Here is a 19666-nt window from a genome sequence, read left to right as displayed (position 1 = left end):
TATCTGTCATTAACATACAGAACATTAAAACTTATTATGAAAGCAAATATAGACCTCAATTTGTGATAGTAAATATATTTTAAATAGGACATTTCTATAGTGGAAGAAGTAAGCTTTGAAACATAAAGATGTGCAGAATTAGGATGAATTATTTTATAATTGAATATTTTTATAATTTTGGATCATTAAAAAAGTAAGTATAAACACTACAGCATTTAGTATTTTCTAATATACACACTTAGCTTTCTAAATTGAAAAAGGTAGGAGCCAACCAGCCTTGTTATTCCCAGACTTGTGCCTTTTCTCTCTAGTTGTCACTAAATCTGAAGATTAGGCTTTGTAACTCCTCTTTTTATGTGTTGAGAATAATGAAAAGAAAGAAAGCACCAGAACCAGAAGCCAGTGTTTATTTCCATAGATGAATCAGAGAACCAGGAGGTTTTTCACCTCCAGGTCACTGGCCTGAAAGCATATCAAGCCTACGGGGATTCCACCTGACAACAATTTTAGGATATAAAAATGCAAAATAAAGAGATGGACTCAGATCACATAGTTCAAGTCTCCTTTGTAAATGCCAAGAATTATAAAGAGACTGTGTTTTTCCCCACATATTTATGAATGTTTCAAACCTATGTTATTTAAGAATATTTTCTCATTTTATCTTCTGCAATTCTCACTCCTCAAGAATCTATAGAACTTTATTCCTCTATTTTCTATTATGAGCGTAATAAATACACTGTTTATATGTCTTTCAAAACAACAAATGTTAGGTCCCTTGCCCTGCCCCAACTGGGGATACTATGACATGTGCTTCTACCTACTTAAGAAGCACTAGTTCAAAGCAATCCACAGTGTCATTTTGGGGTATTACATGACAAGAATCAAGTTTCCCACCTTGTCTGTTTCTCCCACAGTTTCTAACAGAATTCTTGTTTATAGAGGTAGAATTTGAATATTTTATTAATACAATGATAGGGTATATTTCAAAGGTAGTAAGTCATATTAAAACTACTTACAACATTAAGTAGTAAATAACACAGCAGAAATATAAAATACACCTTTTTGGAATATTGTTTGTAAAATAGTCGAGTTGAATTCCCATTTCTAACAAAAAGTGTATTTGCCCTTTTTTACTTTTTAAGGTAGGGTCTCACTGTGTTGCTCAGGCTGGCCTCCGACTCCTGTGCTGAAGTGATCCTTCCATCTCAGCCTCCCAAAGTGATAGGATTACAGGTGTGAGCCACTACACCCTTTTTTTAAATACAGAATTACTCGCTTTTGTCTTTCATGTATTTATCTACCACAGACATCTGTTTATGTGTTGAAATAAGCCAATTTACAAAATGTTAATTTATAATTCTTTTAATTTTAAGTGTGAGTATAGATATTCAAAGCACCATTAAAATGGGGAGGTTCCAGACTACTGATCTATTTAGAAATGTAAATACTTAAAATATTAATATAATTACTGTTCTTTAAAAGTATTTTATCCTAAAGTATTTTTTATTCTAGATCTTTTGCCCCCTTTAGGCCATCATGGAAATGTTTACATGAGTGTCTTCATAGTAACACATTATATTTACACTTTTATAGGACTTGGAATTCATATAGATTGGTGGATATGATTCAGTACCCCATCTCTTAAGACTTTGGACATTAAGCCAGGGTTATGCAACAGCCTAAATATTTATCACAAATATTGGAGTATGTGGAGACTCTGAGTGTTCCCTTGGCTTTTCATTGAGTAAAGGCTAAATAATAACAGTTATTGACGTATTCCAAGATGCAGAGAGCAATGGCCTATATGTAGTTTGAATTATTATCTTTTTCTCTGGATAAATTGCTCAAAAGAAAAGATTACCCTTACTCAACTTGACTGCACTTCATTTTATGTGTAGTACAAGGGTGGGGGTGGGGAATAACTCCACTAAGTAAAACAGAGACCAGAAATACGAAAAGGCATAGGTCAAGGTTTCCAGTAGGAAAAGATACTCTAGGTTACACATGTGAATTTTGCTAGTTCTGTAGATGCTAATGCCTCAGGTGCTTTTGGCCTTTCTCTCTCTTGTCTCCCCAGCCTAGACCTGCTCACTCCTTCTGGTAATGTTGCAGGGTTTTTTATCAGCCATTTTGCCACCTGGGGATGCCTACAGCTGGCAATGCCCCCCTGCTCCCTAAGCATCACTAAGCCCCAGGCCTGCCACTGGAGGCACCCCATCCACTCAGCCTGCCTGTGTTATAATTTGTACCTGTGTTTATTATAGCTTGTACCTGCTGTTCCCAAGCTCTTGTCCTATGTCCAAGAAGACTAAGGATATGCTGACAATTAAAAGGATGAGGAGGGAAGAGCATAATTTTATTGAGTGATGGGACAGCTCTCAGCAGAGAGGGAATGTAGGGGTGGTTCCCCACCCCTGCACTCCGGTCTTTTTTCCCCCAGTGTGGCTTAGTCTGGGGTTTTTATAGGCAAAGAATGGAGCAGGCATGACAATTAGTTTGTGAGTATGCAAAAAGGTTAAAACAAATGCACCACTCAAAGGTGGGCACAACAGTGTGAAAAACCAATTAGGGAAGGGTAGGTACATGTAGAATAGGTGAAGGGTGGGGGTCAGTCAGAGGAAAGCATGCCAGACAGGAAGACAGGTTCTCAATCTGGTCCAAGGTTTTACCCAGGACTCTCTTTGACTTGAGGGTGGGGTTTCACTGGGGAACCACCTCTATCTGCCTAGGCATTTGTCTGCCTCCTGCCTCTATCAGTAGATCAGGGTCAAAAGGGTCTAATTCAAATTGGACAAGAGGACTTACTGTTGAAAAGGATGGGAAGTCCAAAACTGAGGACTACTGGTACTAATGAGAAAAGAAAATCAGTAATTATAGTCACTGACCTTAGTTGTGGTGAAATCCACTTTAAGCATAGGGACACTAAAGTGTATCTCTCTTCTACCTCATATCTATGCTGCCCTGTTAGAAGAAAATTCAAGAAAACCTTTGGCTGGACATGGTGTTTCATGGCTATAATTGCAGCACTTTGGGAGGTGGATGTGGGAGGGTGTAGGGATCGCTCCCATGTGAAGCCCCTTGGAATTGGGCCTCACCATATGGTGAGCTTGAGCCTGGACACAGTTTCCCGTTGGAGGCAGTCAAGGTCTGGGAAAGTTAAACTGAGATCAAAGGATATCTAAAAACAACTTTGCTAGATGATGAGGTGATACCTATGTGGTCTGAAAAGACATTGTGTTTATTTTCTGTTTCTGCATTTTATGACTTTGTCTACCCATTTGCTGGGTCCTGTGCTTGTTCTTGTGACTGCTGTTTGCATAGATAACAGGCTTACTGCCTCTCTGGTGCCTTGCATAGATAGTTAACTTTTTAACTTTAGGTTTCCCCAACCTGATAATGAGACCCACCTGGATGACTTGATTGTATCCGATTATGTATGTGATTTTACTATTGTGTTATCTGCTGCCTAAGTTTGTATCCTGAGGACTTTCTGTTCCCTTTGATGTATGAGATAATGGTGTCTGTTCCTGCAAATGAAGTAGGACAAAGATATATATACTAACTGTGTGCAAAATAAATTGGCTGTTTAAGCAATTGCTTACTCAGTCCTCCAGACCTCGCTTTCTCTCTCTCTTTTCTTCCCGTGCACTCCCTTATTCAGGTTGGAACCCTCTTGCTGGCCAAGAGTCCCCGGCAGACGTGCCGGCCTCTCGGGAACAGAGGAGGGATTACTTGAAGCTGAGTTCCACACCAGCCTGGGAAACATAGTGAGACCCCCATCTCTACCAAAAGAAAAAAAAACATTAGCCAGCCATAATGTTGTGCTCCTGTAGTCTCAGCTACTCAGGAAGGTAAGGCAGGTGGATCACTTAAGCCTAGGAGTTTGAGGTTGCTGTAAGCTTTGATCATGCCACTGTACTTCAGCCTTGGAGGCAGAGTGAGATCCTGTCTTAAAAAATAAAACAAAATAAAATAGAAAAGGTTCTTAGTCACAAATATATTCATATGACAGACAAAATGTACAAGTATACATATGTGCATATTTCCCCTTTGATCATTAATCTGTGAACAAGTTTCAACCCTATGATAATTTAAAAATATTCCTAAAACAGTAAATTGCAAGTGAATATTCATGTTGGGTACATGATATGGTTTGGCTGTGTCCCCACCCAAATCTCATCTTGAATTGTAACTCCCACAATTCCCATGTGTCATGGGAGGGACCCAGTGGGAGGTGATTGAATTATGGGGGCAGAGCTTTCCTGGGCTGTTCTCATGATAGTGAATGAATCTTGAGATCTGATGGTTTTAAAAATGGGAGTTTCTCTGAACAAGCTCTCTTTGCCTGCTGCCATCCACATAGGGTGTGACTTGCTCCTCCTTGCCTTCTGCCATGATTCTGAGGCCTCCATAGCCATGTGGAACTGTGAGTCCAATTAAACTGCTTTCTTTTGTAAATTTCCCAATTTCAGGTATGTCTTTATTAGGTGTGAGAAAATGGACTAATACAGTAAGTTGGTACCAGTAGAATGGGGGCACTGCTGAAAAGCTAACTGAAAATGTGGAAGCAACTTTGGAACTGGTTAACAGGCAGAGGCTGGAACGGTTTGGAGGGCTCAGAAGGAGACAGGAAAATGTGGAAAGTTTGGAACTTCCTAGAGACTGGTTGAATGGCTTTGCCCAGAATGCTAATAGCAATATGGACAATAAGGTCCAGGCTGAGGTGGTCTCAGATGGAGTTGAGGAACTTGTTAGAAACTGGAGAAAAGATGACTCTTGTTTTGTTTTAGCAAAGAGACTGGTGGCATTTGGCCTCTGCTCTAGAGATTTGTGGAACTTCGAACTTTAGAGAGATGATTTAGAGTATCTGGTAGAAGAAGTTTCTTAGCAGCAAAGAATTCAGGAGTTAACTTGGGTGCTGTTAAAGGCATTCAGTTTCAGTTGGGAAACAGAGCTTAAATGCTTGGAACATTTGTGGACTGACAATGCAATAGAAAAAAAAATCCCATTTTCTAAGGAGAAATTCAAGCCAGCTGCAGCAGTTTGCCTGAGTAACGAGGAGCCAAATGTTAATCACCAAGAATCAATGAGGAAAATGTCTCCAGGGCATGTCAGAGACCTTTGCAACAGTATCTCTCATCACAGACCCAAAGTCCTAGGAGGAAAAAGTGGTTTTGTGGGCTGAGTCTAGGGTCCCTGTGCTGTGTGCAGCTGCAGTCTAGGGACTTGATGACCCGTATCCCAACCGCTCCACCATCACTGAAAGGAACCAGTGTAGAGCTCAGGCTGTGGCTTCAGAAGGTGTAAGCTTTAAACCTTGGCAGCTTCCACATGGTGTTGAGCTCATGAGTGCACAAAAGTCAAGAACAGAGGTTTGGGAACCTCTGCCTAGATTTCAGAAGAGGTATGGAAAGGCCTGGATGCCCAGGTAGAAGTTTGCTGTAGGAGCAGGGTTGTAATGGAGAACCACTGCTAGGGCAGTGAGGAAGGGAAATGTTGGGTGGGGCCCCCCAACAGAGTCAGTACTGTGGCACTGCCTAATAGAGCTGTGAGAAGAGTGCCACTGTCCTCCAGATCCCAGAACAAGAGATCCACTGACAGCTTGCATCGTGCACCCGGAAAAGACAGACACTCAATGCCAAGCCATGAAAGCAAATGGGAGGGAGGTTCTACTGTGCAAAGCCACAAGGTACAAGGGCAGAGCTGCCCAAGACTATGGGAAGCCACTTGTGCATCAGGGTGCCCTGGATGTGAGACATGGAGTCAAACAGATCATGTTGGTGGTTTAAGATTTGACTGCCCCACTGGATTTCAGACTTGCATGAGGCCTGTAGCCCCTTGGTTTTAATTTCTCTCATTTGGAATGGCTGCATGTACCTAATGCCTGTACCTCCATTGCATCTAGGAAGTAACTAGCTTGCTTTTGATTTTACAGACTTATAGACAGAAGGGACTTGACTTGACTCAGATGAGACTTTGGACTGTGGACTTTTGAGTTAATAGTGAAATTAGTTAAGACTTTGGGGAACTGTTGGGAAGGAATGATTGGTTTTGAAATGTGAGGACATGAGATTTGGGAGCGGTCAGATGCCAAATGTTGTGGCTTATCTGTGTCCCCACCTAAATCTCATCTTGAATTGTAACTCCCACAATTCCCACATGTTGTGAGAGGAATCTGTTAGGAGATAATTGAATTATGGGGGTGAGCCTTTCCTGTGCTGTTCTCATGATAGCGAATGAGTCTCACAAGATCTGGTGGTTTTAAAAGTGGTAGTTTCCCTGAACAAGTTCTCTTTGCCTGCTGCCATCCACAGAGGATGTTACTTGCTCCTCCTTGCCTTCTTCCACAATTGTGAGGCCTCCCCAGCCACGTGGAACAGTGAATCCAATTAAACCTCTTTCTCTTGTAAATTGCCCAGTCTCAGGTATGTATCAGCAGCATGAAAATGGACTAATACAAGTACAATAAAGAGATATGATAAGAAGAGGATGCATAACTGATTAGTTTCTAGGGCTGGATTAGTTTTAAAGGTAAATTTTGTTTCAATATAGAGATATAATTTATCAAGACATCTTTGCCCTTTCTTCTTTCTTACTTGTATGAAAAAATCTCAACCCCTGTTAATGACTGCACTTTTCTATTTAAGCAAATGATGTGGCTGGAACAAACCCCACACACATGCATTCCCACAAACTCATATAACCAAGTTTATTAGTTATGCTTATCTTACATTTGGATTGCAGTCATCATAAGGTCATTATAATTTTACAGAAATTTAACCTTCTTACCTCTTCCATTCACTCTTCCATTTGAGATGACTATTTTCTGCCTGAACAACCATCCTTTTCTGTTCCTGAGTCCTTATACCCCATCATCATACTCAGAGCTAATACCTACTCCTATTTACTGAGAAAATACATGTAATTAGAAGATAAATTCTACATTTTCCCATCACCCAGTCTACCAAACTATTAGATATTTTAATATGTTTCCATGAGTCAGCCTTCCCTTCTCTTATACTAAGTGAATTGCTTCTGTTCATCTAAGGACAGGGCCTTCTCTTTGACCATATTCCCTCTTGCTTTCTCAAAGAATTTCTTCTTGCACTTATTCTCTCTCTTTTCTGTATCATCAGTTTTCTCCTGTTAGCATAATTTTCCCATCAGCGTAAATATATATTCAATAGTTCCCCCAAAAAATGTCTGGTTTTGAGTCTATGTCACCCTCCATTTCCTACCTCATTTCTCTGTTTCCATTTAAAGCAAAATTCCTTGAGTTTCTCTACTTCTTTTCTTCATTTCTTTCAACCAGTTGACTATTCTAGCCCTGTGTCCTCTGAAAATACAATGCAAACATCTACCCACACTAGTCAGGTGATTTTATTTTTTAATTTTTGCTTGTCCATAGTAAGTATATATATTTATGGGGTACATTAAGCATTTTAATCCAGGCATGTATGCATAATAATTACACCATGGAAAATGGGCCATCTATCCTTTCAAGCATTTATCCTTTGTGTTATAGACAATCTAATTATACTCTTAGCTATTTAACAATATAAACTTAAATTACTACTGACTATGGACATCCTATTGTGCTATCAAAGTCTTATTCATTCATTCTAATTTTATTTTGTACCCATTAACTCTCTCCACCTCCCTCACAGCACTTTACCCTCATCCCTATACTCTGCTTCCCATCACTTCTCATCCTCTGGTATCCATGATTCTACTGTCTGCCTACATAGGTTAAATTTTTTGATTTTGAGATCTCACAAATAAGTAAGATCATGAGATGTTTGTCTTTCTGTGCCTGGACTATTTCATTGAACATAATGACTTCCATTTCCATCCATTTGTTGCAAATGACTGTATCTCATTCTTTTTACAGCTGAATAGTACTCCACTGTGTATAACTGCCACATTTCTTTTTATCCATTTATCTGTTGATACGTACTTAGGTTGCTTCCAGTTCTTGCCTATTGTGAACAGAGGTGCAACAAACATGAAAGTTCAGTTATCACGTTGATATACTGATTTCCTTTCTTTTCAGTATATACATAGCAGTGGGATTGCTGGAACATATGGTAGCTCTATTTTTAGTATTTTGAGGAACTTCCAAACTGTTCTCCATAGTGGTTGTATTAATTTACATTTCCACCAACAATGTAGGAGGGTATCCTTTTCTTCACATTCTTGCCAGCATTTTTTATTGCCAGTCTTTTGGATATAAGCCATTTTAATGTGAAGGAATGTAATTTCTGAGGCTACAGAAACTACATCTTTTTCATATGCCTATTTATCACTTTTGTGTCTCCTTTTGAGAAATATCTATTCAAATCTTTTGCTCATTTTTTCATTGGATTATTAGATTTTTTTTTTTTGCTACAGAGTTGTTTGAGCTTCTTATATATTCTGGTTATTAATCTCTTGGCAAATGGGTAGTTTGTAAATATTTTATCCCATTCTGTGAGTTGTCTCTTCACATTGTTGATTGTTTCCTTTGCTGTGTAGAAGCTTTTGAACTTTGTCCATTTGTTCATTTTGCTTAGGTTGCCTGTACTTGTGGGTTATTACTAAGGAAATTTTTGTCCAAATCAATGTCCTGGATGTTTTCCCCAATGTTTTCTTGTAATAGTCTCATAATTTGAAGTCTTAGATTTAAGTATTTGCCTATATTGATTTGATGTTTGTATATGGCAAAAGATAGAGGTCTCGTTTCATTCTTCTGCATATAGATATTCAGTTTTCCCAGCACCATTTATTGAAGAAACTGTCTTTTTCTCAGTGTATGTTCCTGGCACGTTTATACAAAATGTGTTTACTGTAGGTATGTGGATTTGTTTCTGGGTTCTCTATTGTGTTTCATTTGTCTATGTGTCTATTTTTATGCCAGTACCATGCTGTTTTGGTTGCTATAGCTTTGCAGTAGAATTTAAAGTCAGGTAATATGATTCCTCCATTTTTGTTCTTTTTGCTTAAGATAGCTTTGGCTACTGTGGGTCCTTTGTGGTTTCATATAAATTTCAGGATAGTTGTTTTCTATTTCTTTGAAGAATATCATTGGTATTTTGATAGAGATTGCATTGAATCTGTAGATTGCTTTAGGATAGTATGTACATTTTAACAATATTGATTTTTCCAACCCGTGAACATGGAATATCTTTTCATTTTCTGGTGTTTTCTTTAGCTTTTCTCATTGGTATTTTATAGTCTTCATGATAGAGATCTTTCACTTCCTTGGTTAAGTTAATTCCTAGTTATTTAAATTTACCTGTGGCTGTTGTAAATGGAAATCTTTTTTTGACTGTTTTTAGATTGTTTACTGTTGGCATATAAAAATGCTGTTGAATTTTGTATGTTGATTTTTGTGTTTGAAATTTTACTGAATTTATGAATTCTAGTAATTTGTTGTTTTTGTGTGTGTGTGTGTGGAGTGTTTAGGTTTTTCCAAATGTAAGATCCTTTCATCTGCAAACAAAGATAGTTTGACTTCTTCCTTTCCATTTTTGATGCTCTTTATTTCTTTCTCTTGTCTGATTTCTCTAACTAGGACTTCCAATACTGTTCGAAATAACAGTGGTGAAAGTGTGCCTCCTTGTTGTATTCCAGATTTCAGAGGAAAGTCTCTATTCAGTATAATACTAGCTGTGAATCTGTCATATATGGTTTTTATTATGTTGAGGTATGTTCTTTCTATACCCAGTTCTTGAGGGTTTTTTTTTTCTTATCCTGAAGGGATGTTGAATTTCATCAAATGCTTTTTCAGCATCAATTGCAATGATCATGTGATTTTTTTTATTGCATTTTAGGTTTTGGGGTACATATGAAGAACATGCAAGATTGTTGCATAGGTGCATACTTGGCAGTGTGATTTGCTGCCTTCCTCCCCTTCACCTATATCTCGCATTTCTCCCCATGCTATCTCTCCCCAACTCCCCACCCCCCACTGTCCCTCCCCTATTTCCCCCCAACAGACCCCAGTGTGTAGTGCTCCCCTTCCTGTGTCCATGTGTTTTCATTGTTCAACACCCGCCTATGAGTGAGAACATGTGGTGTTTGATTTTGTGTTCTTGTGTCAGTTTGCTGAGAATGATGGTTTCCAGGTTCATCCATGTCCCTACAAAGGACACGAACTCCTCGTTTTTAATGGCTGCATAATATTCCATGGTGTATATGTGCCACATTTTTCCTGTCCAGTCTATCATCGATGGCCATTTGGGTTGGTTCCAGGTCTTTGCTATTGTAAACCGTGCTGAAATGAACATTCGTGTGCATGTGTCCTTATAGTAGAACGATTTATAATCCTTTGGATATATACCCAGTAATGGGATTGCTGGGTCAAATGGGATTTCTATTTCTAGGTCCTTGAGGAATTGCCACACTGTCTTCCACAATGGTTGAACTAATTTACACTCCCACCAACAGTGTAAGAGTATTCCTATTTCTCCACATCCTCTCCAGCATCTGTTGTCTCCAGATTTTTTAATGATCGCCATTCTAACTGGCATGAGATGGTATCTCAATGTAGTTTTGATTTGCATTTCTCTAATGACCAGTGATGATGAGCGTTTTTTCATATGTTTGTTGGCCTCATGTATGTCATCTTTTGTAAAGTATTTTTTCATATCCTTTGCCCACTTTTGAATGGGCTTGTTTGTTTTTTTCTTGTAAATCTGTTTTAGTTCTTTGTAAATTCTGGATATCAGCCCTTTGTCAGATGGGTAAGCTGCAAAAATTTTTTCCCATTCTGTTGGTTGCCAATTCACTCTAATGACTATTTCTTTTGCCATGCAGAAGCTGTGGAGTTTGATTAGGTCCCATTTGTCTATTTTTGCTTTTGTTGCCAATGCTTTTGGTGTTTTGGTCGTGAAGTCCTTGCCTACGCCTATGTCCTGAATGGTTTTGCCTAGATTTTCTTCTATGGTTATTATGGTGTGAGGTCTTATGTTTAAGTCTTTAATCCATCTGGAGTTAATTTTAGTGTAAGGTGTCAGGCAGGAAGGGGTCCAGTTTCTGCTTTCTGCATATGGCTAGCCAGTTTTCCCAACACCACTTATTAAACAGGGACTCATTTCTCCGTTGCTTGTTTTTGTCAGGTTTGTCAAAGATCAGATGGTTGTAGATATGTTGTGTTGCCTCCAAGGCCTCTGTTCTGATCATGTGATTTTTATCCTTCAGTCTATTTGTATGATGTAGCACATTGATTTATTTGCATATGTTAAACCATTATTGCATCCTAGGGGTAAATCCCACTTGGTCATGATGAGTACTCTTTTAAATATATTGTTGAATTTGGTGTGCTACCATTTTGTTGAGGATTTTTGCATCAATATTCATCAGTGATATTGGTCTACAGTTTTATTTTATTCTTATTTGTTTATTTATTTATTTTGGACTTGTCTTTGGTTTTATCAGGATAATCCTGTCCTCATAGAATAAGCTTAGAAGTAAGTATTCCCTCCACTTCTGTTTTTTCGAATAGTTTGAGTAGGATTGGTATTAGCTCTTCTTTAAATGTTTGGTAGAATTCAACGACGAAGCCATTGGGTCCTGGGCTTCATTTTACTAGGAGCCTTTTTTTTTTTTTTTTTTTTTTTTTTGTTGAGACAGAGTTTTGCTCTTGTTGCTCAGGCTGGAGTGTAATGGCATGATTTCGGCTCACCCCAACTTTTGGCTCACTGCAACCTCTGCCTCCCAGGTTCAAGCGATGTTCCTGCCTCAGCCTCTCAAGTAGTTGGGATTACAGTTATGCACCACCATTCCCGGCTAATTTTGATTTTTAGTAGAGATGGGATTTCTTCATGTTGGTCAGGCTCGTCTCAAACTCCTGACCTCAGGTGATCCACCTGCCTTGGCCTCCCAAAGTGCTGGGATTACAGGCATGAGCTACCGTGCCTGGCCCTGGGAGCCTTTTAATTATGGCTTTAGTCTTGTTACTTGTTATTGCTCTATTCAGGTTTTGAATTTCTTCCTGATTCAATCCTGGTAGGTGGTATATGTCTAGGAATTTGTCCATTTGTTCTAGACATAGTGGCTTGTAGTAGCCACTAATCCTTTGAATTTCTGGGATAGCAGTTGTAAAATTTTCTTTTTCATCTCTGGTTTTATTTACATTGTCTTTATTTTTTCTCGGTCTGCATAAAGGTTTGTCAATTTTATTTAACTTTTCAAAAAATAACTTTTTGTTTCATTGATTTTTTTATATAGTTTTCTTCATTTTAATTTCATTTATTTCTGCTTGATCTTTGTTATTTCTTCTACTGATTTTGGGTTTGGTTTGTTCTTGTTTTTCTGGTTCCTTAAGATGTCTGATTACATTATTTATTTGAAGTTTTTCTTCTTTTTGGTTGGAGTCACTTACATATAAACTTCCTGCTTAGTACTGCTTTTGCTGTATCCTATGTGTTTTGGTATGTTATGTTTTCATTGTCATTTGTTTCAAAAAATCTTTCAACTTTCTGCTTAGTTTCCTCGTTGACTCACTGGTCATCCAGGAGCATATTGTGTAATTTTTATGTCTTTGTATAGTTTCCAAATTTTCTCTTGTTATTCATTTCTACTTTTATTCCATTGTGGTCAGAAGAGGTGCTTGATATTATTTCAATTTTTTTGAATATTTTAAGACTTGTTTTGTGACTTAACATATGGTTTATCCTTGAGAATATTTCATACACTGCAGAACAGAAAGTGTATTCTGCAGCCATTGGATGAAATGTTCTGTAAATACCTTTAGCTCCATTTGGTCTAGAGTGCAGATTAAGTCTGAAGTTTCTTTGTTTATTTTCCGTCTGGAAGACATTTCCAATTCTGACAGTGGGGTGTTTAAGTCTCCAGCTATTATTGGATTAAAGTCTATCTCTTTAGTTCTAACAATATTTGCTTCATATATCTGGGGGATCCAGTGTTAGGTGCATATACATTTAAAATTGTTATATCCTTTTGCTGAATTGACCCCTTCATTATTATATAGTGAACTTCTTCATCTCTTCTTATAGTTTTTTCCTGTTTTGCTTTTATTGAAGGCGATTTTTTTCCGGTGATATGATTTAGTTTCTTGTTTTTTTTAATTTTTTTTGTGTATCTATTCCATAGTTTTTTGCTTTGAGGTTATCATGAAGCTTGCAAACACTATCTTGTAACTCATTATTTTAAGCTGATATAACAAGGGAAAAAAACTTATAAAGACTCAATGCCACAACTTCATACCCCGTTTTCTTTTAATGTTTTGTTACAACTTATATATTGTTTTATTTTTTCTTAAAAAGCTGTTGTAGTTATTTTTGATTGGATTATTATTTAGTTTTTCTTCCTAAGAGTAGTTCATATTCCATAATTATAGTGTTATAATATTCTCTTGTTTTTCTATGTACTTACTATTACCAGTGACTTTTGTACCTTCAAGTGATTATTTATTGTTCATTAACATCTTTTTCTTTATGATATAAGTACTCCCTTTAGCATTTCTTGTGGGACAGGTCTGGTTTTGATGCAATCCCTCAGCTTTTGTTTGTCTGGTAAAGGGTTTATTTCTCCTTCAAGTTTGGAAAATATTTTTACCAGATATATTCTAGAAAAAATATATTTTTACCTTCAGCACTTTAAATATGTCATGCTATGGTCTCCTGGCCTATAAAGTTTCCACTATCTCACTATCTGCTGCCAGAAAAAGACAGCAGCAAAGTCTGCTGTCAGACGTATTAGATCTCAATTTTATGGTTTTTGTTTATTTTCTCTTGTTGCTTTTAGCATCCTTTTTATCCTTGACCTTTGGGAGTTTGATTAAATGCCTTAAGGGAGTCTTCCTTGAATTAGATCTGCTTGATGTTCTATAAGCTTCTTGGATATTGATATATTTGTCTAGGTTTGGGAAGTTCTCTGTTATTATCCCTTTCTACTCTTGTCTTTTTCTTTACCTCTTCTTTAAGGCAGTAACTCTAAGATTTGCGCTGTTATGGCTTTCTAGATGCTGTCCGTGTGCTTCATTGTTTTTTCTTTTCTTTTTCCTTTTATCTCCTCTGTGTACTTTCAAATAGTCTGTCTTCAAGCCCATTAATTCTTCTGCTTGATCAATTCTTCTATTAAAAGACTCTGATGCATTCTTTGGTATGACATTTGCATTTTACAGCTCCAGAATTTCTGCTTAATTCTTTCTAATTATTTCAGTATCTTTGTTAAATTTATCTAATAGAATTCTGAATTCCTTCTCTGTGTTATCTTGAATGTCTTTGAGTGTTCTTCATTCAGATATTGTGAATTCTCTTCCTGAATTCAAAGGTCACATGTGATGCCTTATTTAGTTCATTTTGTGAGGTCATCTTTTCCTGGATCATCTTGATAGTTGCAGACATTCATGTGTCTGGCCATTGAAGAGTTAGGTATTTATTGTAGTCTTCACAATATGGGCTTGTTTTTATGCATCCTTCTTGGGCAGGCTTTCCAGATATACAAAATGATTTAGGTTTTGTGATCAAAGCTGTATCTTCTTTAGGGCAGACCTCAAGTTCCCTAATGCTGTGGTTTTTATAGACTCATAGAGGTACTGTACTGATGGTCTTGGACAAGATCCTGAAGAATTCTCTGCAATACCAGGCAGACTCTTGTTCTCTTCCCGTACTTTCTCCCAAACAAACAAAGTCCCTCTTTCTGCTCTGAGCCACCTGGAGTGGAGGGTAGAGTAACACCTCACCCCTGTATCCACCACCCATAGCTTCCACAGGATCAGACCTGAAGCCAGCACAGCACTGGTTCTCACCTAAGGCCTGCTATAACCACTCCCTGGCTACTGCCTACTTTTGCTCGAAGCTCTGGGGCTCTACAATCAGCAGGTGGCAATGCCAGCAAGCCTTTGCTCTTCCCTTCAATGCAGTGAGTGGCCCTAGGACCTAGATGAGTTCAGAGTTGCCACCTGGGATCCAGGGACTACAGTCAAAAACCTTAGAAGTCCACTTGTTGTTCTGTTGTCCTGTGGTTGAGCTGGCACTTAAATCATGAGATGCAGTCCTCCCATTTTTGCCTCCCCTTTCCAAAGGCAGAAGAACCTCTCCATGTGGCCATTGCCACCTCCGGCCTATGGGGAGTACTGCCAGACTACTGCCAGTATTCCCTAAGGTCTGAAGGCTCTTGAATCAGCTTCTGGTGAATGCTGTCAAGCCTGAGGCTCACCCTTCATGGCAGTGGGCTTCCCCTCTGCCCCAGAGGAGGACCAGAAATGCCATCCAAGAGTCAAGTCCTGGAATCAGGGTCCCCAGGAACCCACTTCATGCTCTACCACCCTGTGGCTGAGCTGGTACCTAAGGTGCAAGACAAAGTCCCCTTTACTTTTTCCTCTACTTCTCATGAGCAAGAGTCTCGCCCTGTAACCACCACAGCTGCAAATGTGCTGAGTCTCACCTGAAATCTGCAAGTCTTATAGTCTTACCCAATGTTCTTGATGTAGTGTCTGGGTATTGCTTCTGGTTATTACTCTGGTTATTTTTTTGTTAGCATGTTAAAAATCTTGCCATGACTGAGTTCTTCCCTTCAAGGTAGTAGGTTCCCTTCTGGTACATGGTGTTTCTAGAAATTTCATCAGGGAGCTAAGGTCTGAACAGAGACTGTAAGACTGACTGGTGCCCTATCCTGCTGTGGCTGAGTTGGTATCCAAGATGCAAGACAGAGTCCTCCCCACTCTTCTCTCTCTGATCCTCAAGCAAAAGGAAGGGATCTCTTTTGGAGCCACAAACTATGCAGCCTGGAGTTAGTGGAGGGGTGATGCTAGCAGTCCCCTAGCAGTCCTGGCTGGTGTCTCAGTAGGATATGACCCCTCTCTCCCTCAGACCTCTGACTGTGGGCCCAGAGCACTTTAGCTCATGATGGGAAGGCTTAGGGGAACTGAAGTTTCAATCACTAGGTTTGACGATTCCTGTCTGTGTAGGGCTTGTTTAAATTCTCCTCCTTGGGTGAGCATCACCTGAGTTTGGCCTGGTTTTGCTTTCTGCTATAACAAGGGCAGCACTGAGCTCAATGCCTCACAATTTCTAGCTCTCCCTCTCCCCAGTGCACAGCAATGCTCAGAAACACCAGGCTGCCTCTCTGAACCCATGCTTCTATGGAGGAATGGGGGAGGGGTGGAGTCTGAGATTCAAGACTGTTTTTCCAGTGCCTCTTTCAGCAATATGAAGGTAAAACCAGGTAGCGTGAGTGCTCACCTGATTTTTGGTTCTTATGAAGTTTTTTTTTTTTTTTTTTTTTTTTTGTGTGTGTGTGTGTGTAGATAGTTGTTAACTTGGTGTCCTCACTGGGCGGACAATCAGGGGAGCCTTCTATTTTGCCATTTTGCTGTACCCTCTCCCTAGTCAGGCTATTTTAGTCGCTGTCCTCTGAAACTGCAATGCAAAGGTCACCAATTATCTCCATGTTCTGAAACTGATGGCCGTTTTTCAGGCTTTCTCTTTGTAGAGCTCTCAATATCATTTAATCATTTTTTTCTTTTAATAAAAACATTATTCATTTGGATTCCAGAAGCACATATCTTGCTGGTTTTTATTTTACCTCAATGGCTGTTTCTTATCTATCTCTAGCTTGCTCTTCTTATTCTACCTATAAATTTGGCATGCCTTTAGGCTCAAATATCATTTATCTGTATACACATACTTCTTAACTAATCTCACCATGTACAAGATGGTTACTTTATAAGTTAAATCTCTATTCCTACCCTACCTACCAGACCATGACTCATATATCCAAGTACTAACTCAGCATCTCACCTATGATGTCTGGTAGGTGTCTCAGAGCTAACATATTCAAAACAGAAGTCTTGACAGGTGGGGATACTCACCACTATACTAATGAGGAAAAGCTTCAAAACAGGAGTCTTGAATTCTTCCTTTCAAACTTTGCTTTCCCCAAGCGTCCTTTTCTTAATAAATGGCACTATGATTCATTCAGTTAAGAAGAAAAAAATAGTAGTAGGTGTCCTTGAATTTTCTTTCTGTTACCCTCAATATTCATCCATCAATTAGACTGGTCATGTTTCTCTTAGAAATATAAATCAAACAAGACTGCCAAGGGTCTGGGGACATGACACAGCAGAAAAAACCAAAAAGTTTATGGCAAAAGTTAAAAGAAAAATCTCTCATTATTTTCAAGAGTTGGAGTGAGGAGGATAATAATGTTAACTCTCAGGGTTTGGGAAGACCTGGAATTAAACTGGAATGAAGAGTAAGGGTTCTTGTTGCTATTGAGGCAACCTTCTCCTTCTGCCTGGAAGTGTTGCATATTTTTTCTCTGCCTGTAATAGTCTTAATTTTATTATAACATACCTAGATGTGAAACTTACAGTTTGAGATTTTTTGTAATCTTTTTAAATTCTCTGAAATTTCTCTCCTTAATTTTTTCAATTATATCCCCCTCTTTGTTTATATTTTTCTCTATAATATTCTCAGTATCAAGATGTTGGCAGTTTTATTTCATATATCTTAGTATTTCTTTGATATATATCTTTGCTTTTTTTGTAGTCACCAAGGTGAATTTCTTCACTTTATCTTTGAACCCAGTAATACATCTATAAGCTGTGCACGCCATTCTCCAATTTAAGCCATTTATCATTGCTTTAAAAGAGCTCAGCCATTATATTTCCTACTAATATCTTCCATGGGGTTCACTTATTGATAACTTATTTTTTTTCTCATTTACAAATATCTTTCCCGTTGTTTTTAGGCATATTGACATACAAGATACTAAATAAACATTTTAAAAGATATGAATAAATAAATGATTAAGTCAATCAAATGATGACTCTGTCACAGGTGGTCTAGTGCTCACTTTATGAATTTATCAGACACTGCCTGTCATTGATGATATAAATGAAATGTCTGATTAAGTGATGAATTTAATTATATACTAACATAATTTCATTCTATTCTTAGGATTTGTTTCCATAAAAAACTCAACCTAAATAAACAAAATTGCCCTATTTCCTTATTAGAGTCCATTTATCTTTCATTTTTGGTATCAGAACAATCACGGTGTTTGCTTGGCTTCAATAAAACTTTTGTCTGAAAACATGTATGACTGAATCAAATTGTTCATTTATATTGCTTCAAACATATATATTGTTTTAACAGATTTCTTTTGTTTAGTGGAACTGTTTATGTTAGAGAATGATCATTGCTATTATCATTGTTAACTTGTTTACAATATTTTCCTTAGTGAAAATATTCATTGTTTTTATTTATATAGGTTTTCATAATATTGTGTGATATGTGTAATAAAGGAAGAGTATAATTTGGTTACTCAGATGACTGAATAACTTTAGGGAATTTCCTTAGTGTAAAAATATCTTCAAAATTATTAAAGATTATTTTAAAATTGACATACACTTGAAATAAATTTGGGAGCTAATATATGTGTCTATAAATCAATAAAGTATATATGATTTTACAAAACTTGATTTGCTCATTTGATTTGTAATTCAACAGATATTAACTATAGATATGTACTTGACACTAGAGAAGCCAAGATAAAACCATTATTTTGAAAAAACTAAATTTATTTACTTTTCTAGGACATCTTTTTCAATTCATTTGAGGGAATAGTTTTTATGATGAAATGAAAGCACTCATTAGTGTGAGAAATTGAGAAAGCTAGCTCCTTTTCAGTGGATATTTTGAAAGGAAAATTTGAAAATTAGTTCAGCAAAATAGGTTGCGGTTAGTTGCCAGAAATCTTTCCAAATACGATTGAGTAGATTGTCAAATAAAAAAAAAAAACAAATCTGGCCTTAGGTAAGGAGAGACTTTTGTTTGAAAGGATGTTTGCAACAAGGGGAGGGGGACAATTGCAATAAGGAAAATATGCCAAGAATAAGATCGGCAAGTGTCTTAAAGGTTAAGCAGCAAAGTGTTTTGTTTGTTTTGTTTTGTTTTGTTCTGTTTTAGAGAATAGTAAGCAAGACTAGAAAGAATTGGATGTAAGAAAGTAGGACAAATGAGGGTGGTATGATTAGGGATAAGAGCTCAGAGAATGATGTACCCTGTAAAACGGAGTCAGCCTGTTATTAAGAGAGGCTGTAAATGAAGGGTTGAGGCTACTGAGACTGCATATGGGTAGAGTTTGGGGGCCTGGGGGGAAAGAGTAAAGCTTAACTAAAGTTTGGTTAATTCGAGGTAGCAAATATTTTGTCCAGTTTGGTCAGTGGCCCAAATAGTTCAGCTAATCATTTATGAAGCAAAGAATGGCATTTTGGAGGTCTATGTCTTTCCTTGTCATAGGTACAAAAGGGAAGTATCCTGCATCTCATCTAAGTCATATGGGGAAGGGTTCCTTGCAATAAGCTGTTTCTGGAACACAAAGGTGTAGGGTAATTTCTTTAACTTTTGCTTTTTTTCCAGGATGACAAGTGTATTACTCCATTCTCACATTGCTATAAAGAGATACCTGAAACTGGATAATTTATAAAGGAATGAGGTTTAACTGGTTCACAGTTATGCAGGATGTGCAGGAAACAGTGGTTTCTGCTTCTGGGGAGGCTTAAGGAACTTCCAATCATGGTGGTAGGCAAAAGGGAAGTGAGGCATCTCACATGGTGTGAGCAGAGGAAAGAGAGAGTGAATAACAGTGGTGAAAGTGTGCATCCTTGCTGTGTTTCAGATTTCAAAGGAAAGCTTCCAGTTTTTCTTCATTC

At 37.9% G+C, this 19666-nt stretch overlaps 1 protein-coding gene across 26 annotated transcripts in view; it reads left to right on the top strand.

The window, feature by feature from the left end:
- The window catches only part of GULP1 (GULP PTB domain containing engulfment adaptor 1), a 311204-nt gene that overhangs the window by 169591 nt on the left and 121947 nt on the right, over window positions 1-19666 (top strand). The window contains exon 3 of one of the 26 annotated variants that reach the window (XM_064373259.1): window positions 3662-3851. The exons of the other annotated variants lie outside the window; for them this stretch is intronic. The gene's annotated coding sequence lies outside the window, so the exon portion shown is untranslated. The remainder of the gene's footprint in view (window positions 1-3661; window positions 3852-19666) is intronic. 26 annotated transcript variants of the gene reach the window in all.

This window comes from Aotus nancymaae, unplaced genomic scaffold (genome assembly GCF_030222135.1).
Source record: "Aotus nancymaae isolate 86718 unplaced genomic scaffold, 86718_ANA_hifiasm-v0.15.2.pri h1tg000008l, whole genome shotgun sequence".
Taxonomy (NCBI): Eukaryota; Metazoa; Chordata; class Mammalia; order Primates; family Aotidae; genus Aotus; species Aotus nancymaae.
This window is presented reverse-complemented; position numbering and strand designations above follow the sequence as displayed.